The sequence below is a fragment of the Pan paniscus genome, chromosome 8 (genome assembly GCF_029289425.2).
Source record: "Pan paniscus chromosome 8, NHGRI_mPanPan1-v2.0_pri, whole genome shotgun sequence".
NCBI classification, from domain to species: domain Eukaryota; kingdom Metazoa; phylum Chordata; class Mammalia; order Primates; family Hominidae; genus Pan; species Pan paniscus.
In genome coordinates, this window is record NC_073257.2 from 88,979,690 (window position 1) to 88,995,481 (window position 15,792).

General features: G+C 40.6%; 1 pseudogene; it reads left to right on the forward strand.

Annotated features, from left to right (window-relative positions):
* The first annotated feature begins 4,613 nt into the window (after nt 1–4,613).
* LOC100978454 (ATP synthase F(0) complex subunit C1, mitochondrial-like) lies at nt 4,614–7,241 on the forward strand (annotated as a pseudogene).
* Nucleotides 7,242–15,792: the final 8,551 nt, after the last annotated feature.

The window sequence follows — 15,792 nt, forward strand, 5'->3', positions numbered from 1 at the left end:
TAGAAAGAAAAGGGATTAGTTAGGAGGATAAGGTATGAAGTATGATGTGCTGAGAAACAGCTACACCAGTGGTTGTGAAAATAAACAGGAGGGGTCAGATTGGAGAAATATTCACTGAGGACTCATTCACTGTGGGAGGTGATGATGTGGAAGTAAGATATCAAGACTGATGTTGATGCTTCTCTCTTAAGCAAAGTTGTGAATGTCGTGTTATTTCTGACATAGAAAATCCCAAAAGAGGGATAGATTTGGGGAATCGCGCATGGATGCAGGTCTTTTTTTTTTTTTTGAGACGGAGTCTTGCTCTGTCACCCAGGCTGGAGTGCAGTGGCATGATCTCGGCTCACTGCAAGCTTTGCCTCCTGGGTTCCCACCATTCTTCTGCCTCAGCCTCCCCAGTAGCTGGGACCACAGGCGCACGCCGCCATGCCTGGCTAATTTTTTGTATTTTTAGTAGAGACAGGGTTTCACCGTATTAGCCAGAAGGGTCTCGATCTCCTGACCTCGTGATCCATCTGCCTTAGCCTCCCAAAGTGTTGGGATTACAGGCATGAGCCACCACACCCGGCTGGATGCAGTTCTTGACATGATGAATGTGAGGTGTCTGTGAGGTGTTCAGGAGAATTGTAAAAATGTTTTCAGAGACAAATGCTTAACACTTAAGGAACCACTAGATTTAAAGAGAAGGGAGGGAAAAGGTAAGGGAAGAAAAGTCATTGAGTAAAAGCCAAAATGGTCAGAAAGGTAGGAGAAACTAAAGGAAGGGAAAGTATATTTACCTAGTATTTATTTTAAATCAAATTCCATAAAGAACTTAACCTGGGTTATGCCATTTAATCCCCACAGTAAGCTTAAAAATGATTTTATTCCACTTTATACATGTGATTGGAAGATTTCAAAATATTAACTGACATTTCCCTGCAATTTCTTTGTACCCATAGGCCTTTTCCCATGTGGCATCCATTGGCTCATAGAACAGATGTTACAAGAGAAAGCAGGAGAAACGGACTTTTGATTTAAAGGGCCTAGACTTTTAATGTTCAAAAATAAATAGCTCTAGGAAATTTGAAAGGAGGGAGATTTGTGTCTCTGGTTCTCAGTGCTCTGGGAAACAGAAAGGCCTGGGACCATGGTGTGTCCCAGGCTGATGCGTCACAGGCAGCCTGACAGGATTCCTCATGTCCCAGCAAGGTAAAAGAGGAGAAGGATTCAAGGCAAGAGTGGCGTGGGAGTGAGGAAGATCTTTAAAAACCCGCTGAGCTTCTTACTGCCCTATAAAGCAATGTAGCAGTGGACTGCTTCTTATACACTCAAGAAAGGCATGAGCTAGCTCAGATAGGGGTAAGCCTGAGGAGGCCTTGGGTTCAGGAATGAGAGATGGCTCCAAAGCAAACTTCATGGACTCACAACAAAAGACCAGATGGGAATAGGCATCTCAGCAGATGTCAGTGTGGGAGGATCCTGACTAACCCAAGATGAGAAATCCTCAACCCAAACCTGAACTGTCTGAGTCCCTGAGAACAAAGGAAGAGCCTTGGTGGGGTGGTGGGGAAACCCTGAAAAGATTAAGGTTGTCTATTTGCCTGCCAATAGAATGGGAGCTTAAAATATTGAAAAAAAAGGAAATTCTATTTTTTGCACTGCTAAATTTCCATTCAAAGATTTGTGCTTGCAATCATCAGTAAAACTGCATCTAGGGGAGGCAGTTAAGTGGATTTCCAAAGGCCATGCAGCTGAGCAATGATGGAGCTTGTATATAAGCTTAGGTCTTCCTGGGTCAAGAATCTTTGCTCATGTTGCTATTCCATTTGGATTGCACATTCCTGTTTTCTAGAGTCAAGGGGAAAGTGGTCAGCTGTGTCAGGCTTTTGGGTCTGGCCAGGAGGGTGTTCCTAATCTTTCCTGCTTCTGTTTTTCTGCAGTGCTAAGGGCAGATGACAGAGCAAATCAGGTGAAGATGTGACCCAAGCCTTCCTCTAGAAACTCCACATTGCTCCCATCTGGCTGTGGTTTGGATGTGTGTTGCCTCCAAATCTCATGTTGAAATGTGATCTTCAATGTTGGAGATGGGGTCTAGTGGGAGGTATTGGATCATAGGCATGGATCCCTCATGAATGGTTTAGTGCCATCCCCTTGTTGATGAGTGAGTTCTTGCTCAGCTCGTTCATGTGGGCTCTGTTTGTTTGAAAGAGTCTGGGACCTCTCCTTTCTCTCTCTTGCTTCCTCTCTTGCTGTGTGATATATCGAGCCTCCCTTCACCTTCTGCCATGACTGTAAGTTTCCTAAGACCTCACCACAAGCTGAGCAGATGCTGGTGCCATGTCTGTACATCTTGCAGAACCATCAGCCAAATAAACCCTGATTTTAAAGAAATTACCCAGCCTCAAGTGTTTCTTTATAGCAAAGCAGAACAAAATAACATACATCTATTCTTTTAAGAAGTAGCAATCCAGTCACTACTTCTTCTGGCATATGAAGTGAAAATTTAGGGATGGATAAAAACATAAGTTGAAGAAGGAAAGAAAGTACATTTTAAAAGTTTATATTTTAAAGCATTTTTTGTCATTGCCAAGTAAAAGAGGTCTGTTGAAATGGGGAAAGGAAAGGATTGAGGTCTTTTAAAAATAATTATTTAATAAAAATTTACTATATGCCAGGAGCTTAACATTAGTGCTACTGAAAGTGTGGCCCATGGACCAATGTGGTTAATATCCTTGGAAACTTGTTAGAAATTCTTGTCTATGAATTCTAAGGCTCCATTCCAGACCTACAGATTCAGAATCTCTTGAAATGGGGCCCAGAAATATGTGTTTTAATAAGCTCCTCAATTGGCTATTATGCACGTTAAACTTGCTGAAGCGATGCTATAGAGATATGAAAAGCAATTGACCAGAGATGAGGAAATGGATTGCGGAGAATTATGGGTCCAGGTGAAGTTGGAAATCATAAGCACGCAAAGTAGCTCATCATCGTGGCCACAGGATTCTCAATGTGAGCTCTTGGTAACAAGCTTGGGGATGGATGCTAAGAGAAGTGAGGGGTGTGTTAATCTAAGATTCATGAAATCAGCAGGACACGTGAGCAAAAGGTCAAGAAGAAGATGAAACTGAGGAGTTTGAGAAGAAACTACTAAGAGAGTGTCCTTGATTTGATTAAACCACATTAACCACTTGGGCATAGGATGGCAATGATCCCAGGATGGAGGGAGGTGATGAGGAGCCTTATCCAAGGCTAAGAGACTTAAGGATACAATGATATCTAAGTGTCAATTTCCTGCAGTGAATAACAGGAGAGGTGGAGGTTGAGAGGGTCAGGTAAAGATGTGATGGTACAAGTCATTATCTGAAGTGGGATGAAGGCGAGAGACAGTAGAAGTCTCTTGCATTCTTAATCACAATTGAATTCATATTTTTTTCTGATTTCATAAAGAGACCTGGTCACTCCCAATATGGGAACGAATTACTAGGAAACCAGAAAGAGAATTCCATTTCTGTAATCTCTTTATTGGCATTATACTTCTGTGTCCCACCTCCTGTGCCCCTGCCCATCTCAGATTTTACTGTTTCCTGAAGGTGACTAAACCTACAATCCACTTTCCTCTCCCAACTTGCGAATTAAAGTGGAGTGTCAGGATCTGCACACAAACCTCACTTCTCCATGAGTCGTGTGTGTGTGTGTGTGTGTTTAATTTTGCCTATCTAGAGAAATCACTTGACTTCTGTGTGTTGCATTAGGCCACTGCTGTTAACAACAGTGGTGTCATTTTGATGTGCTCCGTGAGGCAGTGGGCACTTTGAAGTTGAAAGATAGAACAGACACGGATAAGCAGTACCCCGAGCAGGCTGCTATTGCACCATTATTGCCAGCAATTATTTCACCAAGTGACACATCAGATAAAAAGTCAGCCACCTTCCTCCAGGAAGCATCTTGGTAGCTACAACCAGATTTCTGTCTGATTTCTTTTTCTTAAATGGACAGAAGCTTGTTATCTCTCTCACTGGAGCCTTCTGCCTCCCTCTCCATTGTCTCCATTGCTGTAAGTAGAGTTGAGGTTTTAGAGGCTGGCTTTATGGGACCTTGCTCAGGTTTGATGCTGACTCTTCCCTGGGATGAGCTATGTAGTAGCCTTTTCATTCATCCTTTCCAGGTTTCCTTTTTGCTCAATTCCCCCCTCAGCCTGTTATTATCCTTGACAGTTTTCCTTTTCTGGTTTTGGGAATGCAGATTAGAAACTGAACAGCCATGTCTCAAGAAGACAGCGTTGGATGGGCTCTTATTTTGATCAACACACACAGCAGTATGTACAAGGCATTGTCTTAAGCATAGCAACCACTATTAACTCACCCAATCTTCATAATAATGATGGTAGGTGCCATTATTATCAGCCCCATTTTTTTCAAACAGGGAAACTGAGGAACAGGGGTGAAACAGAGGCTGCACAGCTAATGTTTAACACAACAGGATTCAAACAGGCAATTTGGCTGCAGAGATTACCTGGCTGCCTTCCTGGCTGTGTGTGCTTGTGGGAGGGATGTGGTCAGGCATCAGCAGTGGGAGTCGGAAGTGGGATAACTAGTTTCTGGTTAGAAAATCGCAACAAGGGAGAGGCTACATGTACCCACTGATAAAGGGTTAGTTCCAGTGCCAGGGATGGAGTAAGGGCCCACATCTAAACCAGCCAATTCACTGAGAGATGCTAGTGGATGTGAGGGATATGGAGTGAGGGTCAGGGTGGCATAGAGTGGATTTGGGACCCAAGACAGAAGCTGGCAAGAGAGAGTTATTGGCACATATTCTTAGGGGTTGGCTGTCTAATTGTTGATTCTGTAGCCACAACTTGAATGTAGCTCAGCAAAAGGAGAACGTTTTCTGAAATCCTTACCTCTCTGTCTCCAAATATAATGTCAGAGGAACTACTTGTCTGGGTAGTCCATATATGTGTGCATTTTTCTTTTTTCCCCCATAAAACATTATTTAGGTAAACTTTCAGCTTTAAGCAGACTATCAGGGCCTGAAAGTTCTGTCCATGCTTGATTTCCTGGAGTGACTTAAGGAGGGTGTGGTTTAATCAGATGGGGTGGCAATTACTAAGGCTGAGAACTTCACTCTCCTATTCAGACCGGGACTGAGAAAGTGTGTCTTAGATGGCTTTTCACCATACATGTGGCAGAATATTGTTACCTCTTCACCTCCTTTTCTCCTTTCCTCATTCCTACTGTTAGGAATTGGGCTTTGGTAAAACTGACTAAAGAGGTAGATTATCACCTAAAACATTTTAATTGTGTTGAAAATATAGTAAAGCAAAGGTTTGCCATGTAGGTATTCCCAAATGTTGGTTAATTGTTGGACTTATACATGTGCCATAATTCCCACTAGTCCCTTTTTTTTCTTTTTTCTTTTTCTTTTTTTTTTAGTTTTAACTTTTAAGCTTTTAAAAGTGAAGTCAACCAGAAGGTTAGGGTATATGGGAAAAAATTTTCGAACAATTCTCATGTAAACTTAAATTTTAAATCCTTCTTTGGAGTAAAACTGGTTCAGGCTTTTCACTGTTTTCAAGGTTATTTCTGAGTTGCAAAAGATCTCTCTCTGTTTTTCCCTGTATTCCTATATTCCTCCTGTATTCCTCATTCAATCATGGCAGCAGCAATCCCATGAAAGCATGAAGATATTCTTTTGTTGCATCTGTAGTGGAAACCATAGCAGCAGGCAGTAACTGTTTCATGTGTCAAATAGAGGCATTCCCATTAATTTATAATGTGGACTAGAGAATTTAATTTTCACAAGCATTATTGAGAAACCAAAGCAAAAAAAATAAAGTCATTAAGTTACAAGGATGTGGCAAATGTAAATTAAAGCTACATACTGAAGGCCAGATGTGGTGGCTCACGCCTGTAATCCCAGCACTTTGGGAGGCCAAGGCGGGTGGATCATGAGGTCAGGAGATGGAGACCATCCTGGCTAACACGGTGAAACCCCATCTCTACTAAAAATCCAAAAAAATAGCCAGGCATGGTGGCGGGTGCCTGTAGTCCCAGCTACTCGGGAGGCTGAGGCAGGAGAATGGTGTCAACCCGGGAGGTGGAGCTTGCAGTGAGCCGAGATCACGCCACTGCACTCCAGCCTGGGCAACAGAGTGAGACTCCATCTCAAAAAAAAAAAATAAATAAAGCTACATACTGAAACCAAAGCAGACAAATCCATACATTGGTCCACCAAAAAGTGAGCAGCCTAGGACTATAGAAAACTTTATATTACCCAAAGAGTTGGGGAGAGTCAGTTTATCATCAGTTTTGGCAGGGGTGGGAGTAGAGGGGAAATAACTTTCCAGTAAACAAAAAACATTGTCTGCACAGAGTTTAAAGGGAACGTGTGAAGGTTTCTGCCTATCCTATATCTACTCTTTCTTCTTATGGAACAGTCCTGTCATTTTCCTCTAGAAAATTGCCTCCTATATTTTCTGGCTATGTGTTCAAGGAGGTGTAATACCCACCCCCAGATCCAGGGATGGGCACTTAATCCAAGCCGGGATAAGGAATATATACTCTTGGAAATTTCCTGGACTAATAATTAATAGGATGTTATAAGCCTGGAGCTGCCATTGCTAAGGGCTAAAGCTGGGAGGTGAGTCAGTCACATTGAGCCAGGCGAGCGCTGTGGGCTGAGCAGGGGCTGCAGGGCAGTGGGAGTGCAGACTGAAAAAATGCAGACCTGGGCACTACTCATTTCTCCAGCTCTGATGTGCTGTTGTACCAGGGGTCTAATCAGGCCTGTGTCTGCCTCCTTCTTGAATAGCCCAGAGAATTCATCTAAACAGCCCTCCTATAGCAGCTCCCCACTCCAGGTGGCCAGACAGGAGTTTTAGACCAGTGTTGTCTCACGGAACATTGACACAGCAGCCAAGTTGATTGGTGCTGGGGCAGCCACAGTAAGTGTGGCTGGTTCAGGGGCTGGCATTGGAACAGTGTTTGGTAGCTTGATCATTGGCTATGCCAGAAACCCGTCTCTCAAGCAGCAGTTCTTCTCCTGTGTCATTATGGGCTTTGCCTGGGGACTTGGGGCTCTTCGGTTTGATGGCTGCCTTCCTCATCCTCTTTGCCCTCCCTGATGGTCACCTGCGTGTCCCTGCTGCTGCAACTCCACATCATTCCTGGTGCTTGGGTGTGCTAAGCTTTACCATTAAATACAATATTTCTCAAACAAACAAACAAACAAACAAACAAAAACCAGGAGAGCTTGCTTGAGAATGAAGTCAGTGCAGAAGAAAGCAGACTCTAGAAACAAAACCATCTGATCTTTGACAAACCTGACTAAAACAAGCAATGGGGAAAGGATTCCCTATTTAATAAATGGTGCTAGGAAAACTGGCTAGCCATAGGTAGAAAACTGAAACTGGCTGCCTTCCCTACACCTTATACAAAAATTAATTCAAGATGGATTAAAGACTTAAATGTTAGACCTAAACCATAAAAACCCTAGAAGAAAACCTAGGCAATACCGTTCAGGACATAGGCATGGGCAAGGACTTCATGACTAAAACACCAAAAGCAATGGCAACAAAAGCCAAAATAGATAGATGGGATCTCATTAAACTAAAGAGCTTCTGCACAGCAAAAGAAACTACCATCAGAGTGAACAGGCAACCTACAGAATGTGAGAAAATTTTTGCAATCTACCCATCTGACAAAGGGCTAATATCCAGAATCTACAAAGAAGTTAAACAAATTTACAAGAAAAAAACAACCCCATCAAAAAGTGGGCAAAGAATATGAACAGGCACTTCTTAAAATAAGACATTTATGCAGCCAAAAGACACATGAGAAAATGCTCATCATCACTAGTCATCAGAGAAATGCAAATCAAAACCACAATGAGATACCATCTCACACCAGTTAGAATGGAGATCATTAAAATGTCAGGAAACAACAGATGCTGGAGAGGATGTGGAGAAATAGGAACGTTTTTACACTGTTGGGAGTGTAAAGTAGTTCAACCATTGTGAAAGATGGTGTGGCAATTCCTCAAGGATCTAGAACTAGAAATACCATTTGACCCAGTGATCCCATTACTGGGTATATACCCAAAGGATTATAAATCATGCTGCTATAAAGACACATGCACATGTATGTTTATTGTGGCACTATTCACAATAGTAAAGACTTGGAACCAACCCAAATGTCCATCAATGATAGACTGGATTAAGAAAATGTGGCTCATATACACCATGGAATACTATGCAGCCATAAAAAAGGATGAGTTCATGTCCTTTGTAGGGACATGGATGAAGCTGGAAACCATCATTCTCAGCAAACTATCACAAGGACAGAAGGACAGAAAACCAAACATCGCATGTTCTCACTCATAGGTGGGAAGTGAACAATGAGAACACTTGGACACAGGGAGGGAAACATCACACCCCAGGGCCTGTCGTGGGGAGGGGGGCAGGGGGAGGGATAGCATTAGGAGAAATACCTAATGTAAATGACAAGTTAATGGGTGCAGCAAACCAACATGGCACATGTATACATATGTAACAAACCTGCATGTTGTACACATGTACCCTAGAACTTAAAGTATGATTAAAAAAAAAAAAAGAAACAAAGAAAAACAGTCGACTGGCTGGGCACAGTGGCTCATGCCTGTAATCTCAACACTTTAGGAGGCCAAGGCAGGCGGATCACAAGGTCAGGAGATCAAGACCATGCTGGGTAACATGGTGCAACCCCGTCTCTACTAAAAAAAATACAAAAAATTAGCCAGGCGTGGTGGTGGGCGCCTGTAGTCCCAGCTACTTGGGAGGCTAAGGCAGGAGAATGGTGTGAACCCGTGAGGTGGAGCTTGCAGTGAGCTGAGATTGCACCACTGCACTCCAGCCTGGGTGACAGAGTGAGACTCTGCCTCAAAAAAAAAAAAAAAAAAAAAAAAGGAAAACAGTCGACCTTTGTATATTAACGTTTTATCCTGCAACCTTGCTATACTCATTTATTTGTTACAGAAAGGTTTAAAAAATTATTTGGTATTTTCTACATAGACAATCACATTGTCTACAAACAATTTGGTTTCTTTCTTCCCCAACTACATGCCTTTTATTTTAGCTTTTTATTCTATTACACTAGGGACTTCAAGTATGGTGTAAATAAGAGCAGGGAGAAGGGCCATTCTTGCTTTGTTCTTGGTCTTATGGAGAAAGCACCCATTTTTCCCCACTAAGGATGATGTTATCTGGAGGTTTGTTTGTTTTGTAGATGTTCTTTATCTAACTGAGGAAGTGCCCCCAGTTATATTTTGCTGAAGATTTTTATCAGCAATTGATATAACCATATAATTTTTCTTCTTTCATCTATAGATGTGGTGGATTATATTGATTGAATTTAGAATATTGAACCAGACTTGCATACCTTGAATAAATCCTATTTGACCATTGTGTGTAATTCATACAAGGCTGAATTTTATTAGCTAATTTTTTGGGGAATATTTTTTGCTAATATTTTGTTGAAGACACTGGAGGATACTGGTCTGTATTGTACTTGTTGTAATGCCTTTATCTTGCTTTTGGTATTAAAGTAATATTGGCCTCAAAAAAAAAAAACAAAAAACAGGAGAGCTTGCTTGAGAATGAAGTCAGTGCAGAAGAAAGCAGACTCTAGAAACAAAAAAAGACAACACGTGATGTAATTGAGCACAATGAGCTCGCCATGCTGGCCTAAAGCCATGATGCTGGACTTTTAGACACATAAGCAAATAATCCACCCTTTTTGTTTAAGGCAGTTTTAATTATATTTCCAACCTTTGCCACTGACTAATATAAAACTGCACTTACTCCCTTAAGCTCATAAGACATTTTATAACTGAGGGTATTTTTTTGTTTCTATATCAGCACCAGGAATATACATACAGAAGTACTGGGAAACAAATATTTAAAGCTCTAGGGCTGGGCAAACTTTTTCTTAAAGTGTCAAATAGTAAAATTTTAGGCTTTGTGGACCAAGAGGCAAAACTCAGGATACTATGTAGATACTTAAATAGCCATCTGCAATAGTTTGAATGATAGTGTCCCCTCCAAAATTCATGTTGAAATTTATTCCTAATGCAACAGTATTAAGAGATGTTGCACTTAGGGAGTGATTAAGTCCTGAATATTCTGGCCTCAGGAATGGAATTAACACCCTTATGAAACAGCTCAAGGCTGAAGGGAGAGCTCTCTTGTCCTTCCATACTTTCCATCATGCAAGAACACAACCTTCCTCCCCTCTGGAAATTTCAGCAAAAAGGCGCCATCTTGGAAGCAGAGAGCAGCCCTCACCAGATGCCAATCCTGCCGGTGCCTTGACCTTGGACTTCTCAACTTCCAGAAATGTGAGAAATAAATGTGCATTGTTTATAAATTACCCAATCTCATGTATGTTGTTAAAGTAGCACAGACGAACATAACACACTATTTTAAATGCAACAATTTTAAAAGGTAAAAACCATTCTTAACTCCCTTGCTATTAAAAAAAATCAGCCTCATGTATTTGACCTGCAGGCCCTGCAAAAAAAATGGCTTATCTTACTTTGAACATTCTTTCTTTTTCTGTCTCTTAGAAGAAAGTATTTGCTCATTTCATTGTTATCCTTCAAGAATCAGCACAAATATCTCCTTACAATGGCCATTCCTGGGATTGCATATGTTGGGTCCTATGTTCTCTCTTCCATGCTTTACTTTTCTAGACTCATAACCTTTACTCAGTTCCTTCACTCATTTTGACATTTTAAAATTGTGAAACTTCAGGCATATAAAATGCTATAAAATACTAAACACTTGTGTATTATGTGTACAACTGAGCATAACAGTTAATACATGACCCGTACACTTCAATTCTATTTTGTACCTTTCCTGAAACACATTTTTCTCTCTGTTAGACAGGTACTCTCCACCCGTGATTTGGTACCTATCCGTCTTTTCATATCATTATAATTGTATAGCATCTCCAGTTATTCCCATATGTGTGAGTGTAACGTTGTTATATGTTTAAAGCTTTATAAAAACATGTGAATTTTTCTAAAATTTACTTTTTTTTGCTTTTTCTTTTTTTCATCTTAGCATTGTATCTGTGAGAGGCATCAAAGTTGATTTATGTAGCTACAATTCATTAACTTTTACTGCTCTATTGAAACGCATTTGATGAATACACCACACTCTGTCTATTCTGTTGACGAACATCAAGGCTGCTTCCAATTTTTGGCACACACAAATATGTGCTGCTCTGAAAGTATTTTGCCTGCCACCTTGTGCACATCTGGGAGAACTCCTCCGTAGTCATCACATATGCAGGGGCAGAATTGCTTGGTCGTAGGTGATGTACATCTTTCTTTTTTTTTTTTTTTTTTTTTTTTTTTGTATTTTTTAGTAGAGACGAGGTTTCACCACGTTAGCCAGGATGATCTCCATCTCCTGACCTCGTGATCCTCCCGCCTCGGCCTTCCAAGCCTGGGATTACAGGCTTGAGCCACTGCGCCCGGCCCCCGATGTACATCTTAAAGTATGCTAATGATTACTTTACTTCCGCCCCATAAGTGAACCCATTCCCCTTCTTCTCTGCAGTCTGTAAAAGTACTCATTGCTCCAAATCGTTACTAAAATATGGTATTGTTTAAAACTTTTAAGCTTTTAATGGAGATTTTCAAGCATAAAAAAATAGAGAAACAACGTAATGGATCCTAAGTATCCATTACCCAGTTTCAAGAATTATCATCTCATAGTCAGTATTATTTCATGTGTGCTGATATCCACTTCCCTTATCACATGTCATGTTTTAGCAAACCACAGGCATAAAAATCATTATCGGTTGGGCGCGGTGGCTCATGCCTGTAATCCCAGCATTTTGGGAGGCCAAGGCAGGCGGATCAGCTGAGGTCTGGAGTTCAAGACCAGCCTGACCAACATGGAGAAACCCCGTCTCTACTAAAAATACAAAATTAGCCAGGTGTGGTGGCACATGCCTGTAATCCCAGCTACTCAGGGGACTGAGGCAGGAGAATCACTTGAACCCAGGAAGGGGAGGTTGCAGTTAGCCAAGATCGCGCCATTGCACTCCAGCCTGCGCAACAAGAGCGAAACTCCGTTTCAAAAAAAAAAAAAATCATTATCATTTAATTTGTAAATATTGTATGGTATTACAACTTTAAGACTTTTTTATTTAAAAAATGACCACAGTGCCAGTACCACACCTCAAAAAAAAATTTCTTACCAGCAAATATCCAATAGTGTCAGTATCATCATGAACATTTTTAATAGTTTTAATCAGTATCAAATAAAATTCACATATTGGAAATGATTAATGTCTCATGTATTCTTTTGGTCTGCAGATTCCTTTTCCTATTTTCTGTTTCCCCACTTCCTTTACTTGTTAAAGAAATTAAATGTTTTATCCTGTAGAATTTTCCACAGACTGGATTTTGCTGATTGCATCTCCATGATGCTGTTTGATATGACCAGGAAGTTGCTAGTTAGGACTATAGGCTACAGGGTTGGTATCGTATTTTTCCATTGTAATGCCTGGTTATCTGATTCCTTGTGATTTTAGCAGTTGGTACTTAATCTCTACATTCGTAATTTGTTTCATGCTGCAAAATGTTTAATTCTAATTTTCTCACCCCTTCTCAACTAAATAGCTGGAATACTTCTATGAAGAGAAACTTTCCCTTCTACTGTTGAGTTACTTAGTAGTAGGGTTCATACAGTAAAGATGAAACAAAAATGATTTGTTTTATAATGTTTATCTGTTCTTGGAAAAAATGAGTTGGTTTACAACCACTCTTCAATGATGACTAATAAATTTATTTTTTGTATTATTTAGAATTCAAAATAATAAATTATAAAAGCTCATGAATTTAAATATAATTGATGGGGTTCAATCCATCTCAGTTCTTGTTCTTTCTGATACTCAGATTTTTCACCTTTGTCTGATGGAGCCTCCTTGAGTTGGATCTTGAGTCACTTTGACAGTTTCGATACCCTTCTTGTTATTTTCTGTGATAGGCTATTGCACGCTCATCTTATATTTATCCTGGCCCAGGTCTGAAATTATCCACTTCTCCAGGGATCCTTGGTGTGTGTGTGTGTGTGTGTGTGTGTGTGTGCGTGTGTGTGTTTCAGTGGGAATGGCATTTGACATTTATACTCTGGGCACTGCAAGTTGTTGATGAAATAATTTAATGCTTGTTAATCTGATAGGTATGTAATAGTAGCTCACCGTGGTTTTAATTTACATTGCTTAGATAATTACTTAGGTTGAGTGTTTGTAGGAATATTCTGATCATGTCAGTTTCTGTTCCAAGTTGTCAATTCACATCTATCATTAATTTTATTCCATTGGATTGTTGTCTTTTTTATTGAGTGTTGAGGGTTCTTTAGATATTTTATATATCTGTTCTTTATTGGCTATATTTGTTTCAAAAAATTGCTCCCAACCTGTGCCTTTTTTTACTGCGGCTATACTATCTTTTAATGAGAGAATTTCTTAATCTGAATGCAGTTAAGTGTACTTTTCTTTTGTAGGTTGTGCTTTTCCGTATCTTGCAAAATAATTTCCCAAAGAAGACAACATCATGAATGGTATCAGGAGGAGCCATGCAAATCCTCTCTTGAGTGAAATAACTATAATTGGTAAAAATTATAAAATGAACAGCCATTTAAAGTCTCTGGGAATATTTAACAAAATCTATTAAAGCTGGGTAAGAACAGTGAGTGTCTGTGGCACTTGAGCTATGACCTAATCCCTCTCTCCCCTTTTTCAGCTCAGTGTGGTGGAAGTGCCTTTCTGACTGAGCTTGGTCAATAAGATGGGTCTCTCCATCCAGTTCCCATGTAGGTGCTACTGTATCTCTCTCGCTGAGGCAGGCTACCAGCATTTCTTATACCTGTTAACTTCCATGTAGCAGAGGCTAAATTCCAGGTGAATATGGGTAAGAGGTCAGGCGTTCCCTCCCTTTACCCACCTGCTTCTTGTAAAGGCTCTAGCTCAGGTGTAGAAGGCTAAGAATACTGGAGTCCTGATTACCCTCACCTGAGCATGTTGGTAAGGTGGTTTTCATGCCTGGGGAGGCAAGAAAAGACCAGAGGCTGCTGCCTCCACCCAGCGCTTTGCCCATAAATCAAGGATGTCACTCAAGAGTAGCATGCCACTGTCCCCATCTCACCTCTGGAGAAGTCGCCTAAAATTTTTGCTCAGGAGAAAAATCAGCCCATAAGAACAGAAAGAGCCAATGCTTTCCCCAGGGGAACTGACTTCATTTGGAACAGACTGTAGAAAAGTTCAAGCCTAAGTGCACTGTCAAAAACAATGGAGATTTCAGATGTAAGCAATTGAAAGGATGTTGGTAGATCCAATGAAAGCATCAGTTAAACTCTAGGCCAACTAGTTACTAGGAAAATAAAAAAACAACAACAAGAAAAAAGACAGCCAAGAAGAGCCCTCCTGGAGTCAAAACAAATTTCAGTGACTTGCTTCAAAAACTACCCTTATGAGGGGCTCTTACGTTATTAGATGAGACTGTGAAGCTATTTATGCTCCATGTCATTGTCAAAAACAATAGAACAATCAGCCTACAATTTAGTGTACCCCAACGGCTGGGTGTGAAACCAAGAGAGGCAAGCAGTTTAACTTAGAAACCCATAAAGAGACGGCCAGAAAGCTCCACTAAAAGCACTGTAAATCCCAGGGTGACTATCTCCATCCCTAGGCTGTACCCTCTCAGGAGCAACATCAAAGGTGTCACGCTGCAGGGAGAAATATAATTTATTATATGAGTTCAAGGAAGTGAGTAAACAAATCAACAAGCAAACCAACAATGAAAAAGTACCTAAGAAACTATACTAATAAAGTTAATATTTTTTTAAACTCCATAATGTATAGCTGTTCTCCTTTCTTCTCTTGGCTTCTTCATAAGACGTAAAGTTATATAAAGTAATAATTACAACAAAGTATAATTGGGAAGAAAAATCAGTATCCAGAGTTGCTACAGTATAGTATTTTAAATATCCAGTTTTTTACAAAAAATATGAGACACGCAAAGGAAGGGGAAAGAGTAAACTGCACACAAGATCATTAGATGGCAACAGGAACAACTTAAAGAGGACTAAGATGTAGGACTTAGCAGACAAAGCTTTCAAAACAGTTATTATAAATAAGTTCTAAGATCTAAAAAATACCATGCTTAAAGAAGTTATGGAAGGTATGATGACAATGTCATAGCAAATACAGAATGTCAATAAGTATAAAGAAGTTTTATTTTTTTAAAGAAGAACAAAATGGAAATGTTTAGTGAAATAGCACAATACAGAAATAAAAATTGCACTAGAAGGGACTCAGTAGTAGATTTCAATAGTCAGAAGAAACAGCTAACTTGAAGACAGATTGATAAAGAATATGCATGATGGTGCGTGCCTGTAGTCCCAGACACTTGGGAGGCACCTTAGGTACCAGCTTGGCCCACAGAGATTTAGAGCACCAGGCAGGCTCTTAGGGTCCCCGATTCTAGGCATTGGCATTTGGATTGCATTTCTGAACCTGCTCTGAGCCAGACAGTAGCCTACCACCCTGAAGGGTGACTCCCAGGCCTAGCAACTTTCACCACAAGCTGACGTAAGAGCCCTTGGGCTTTAAGTGAACATTGGTGGAAGCCTGACAGTACTCCTCGTGCGACTGTGGTTGTGGTGGCCATGTGGTGAGGCTCCTCTGCCTGTGGAAAAGGGAGGGAAGAGTAAGAAAGACTTTGTTTCATTGTTTGAGAGCCAGCTCAGCATCAGTACAG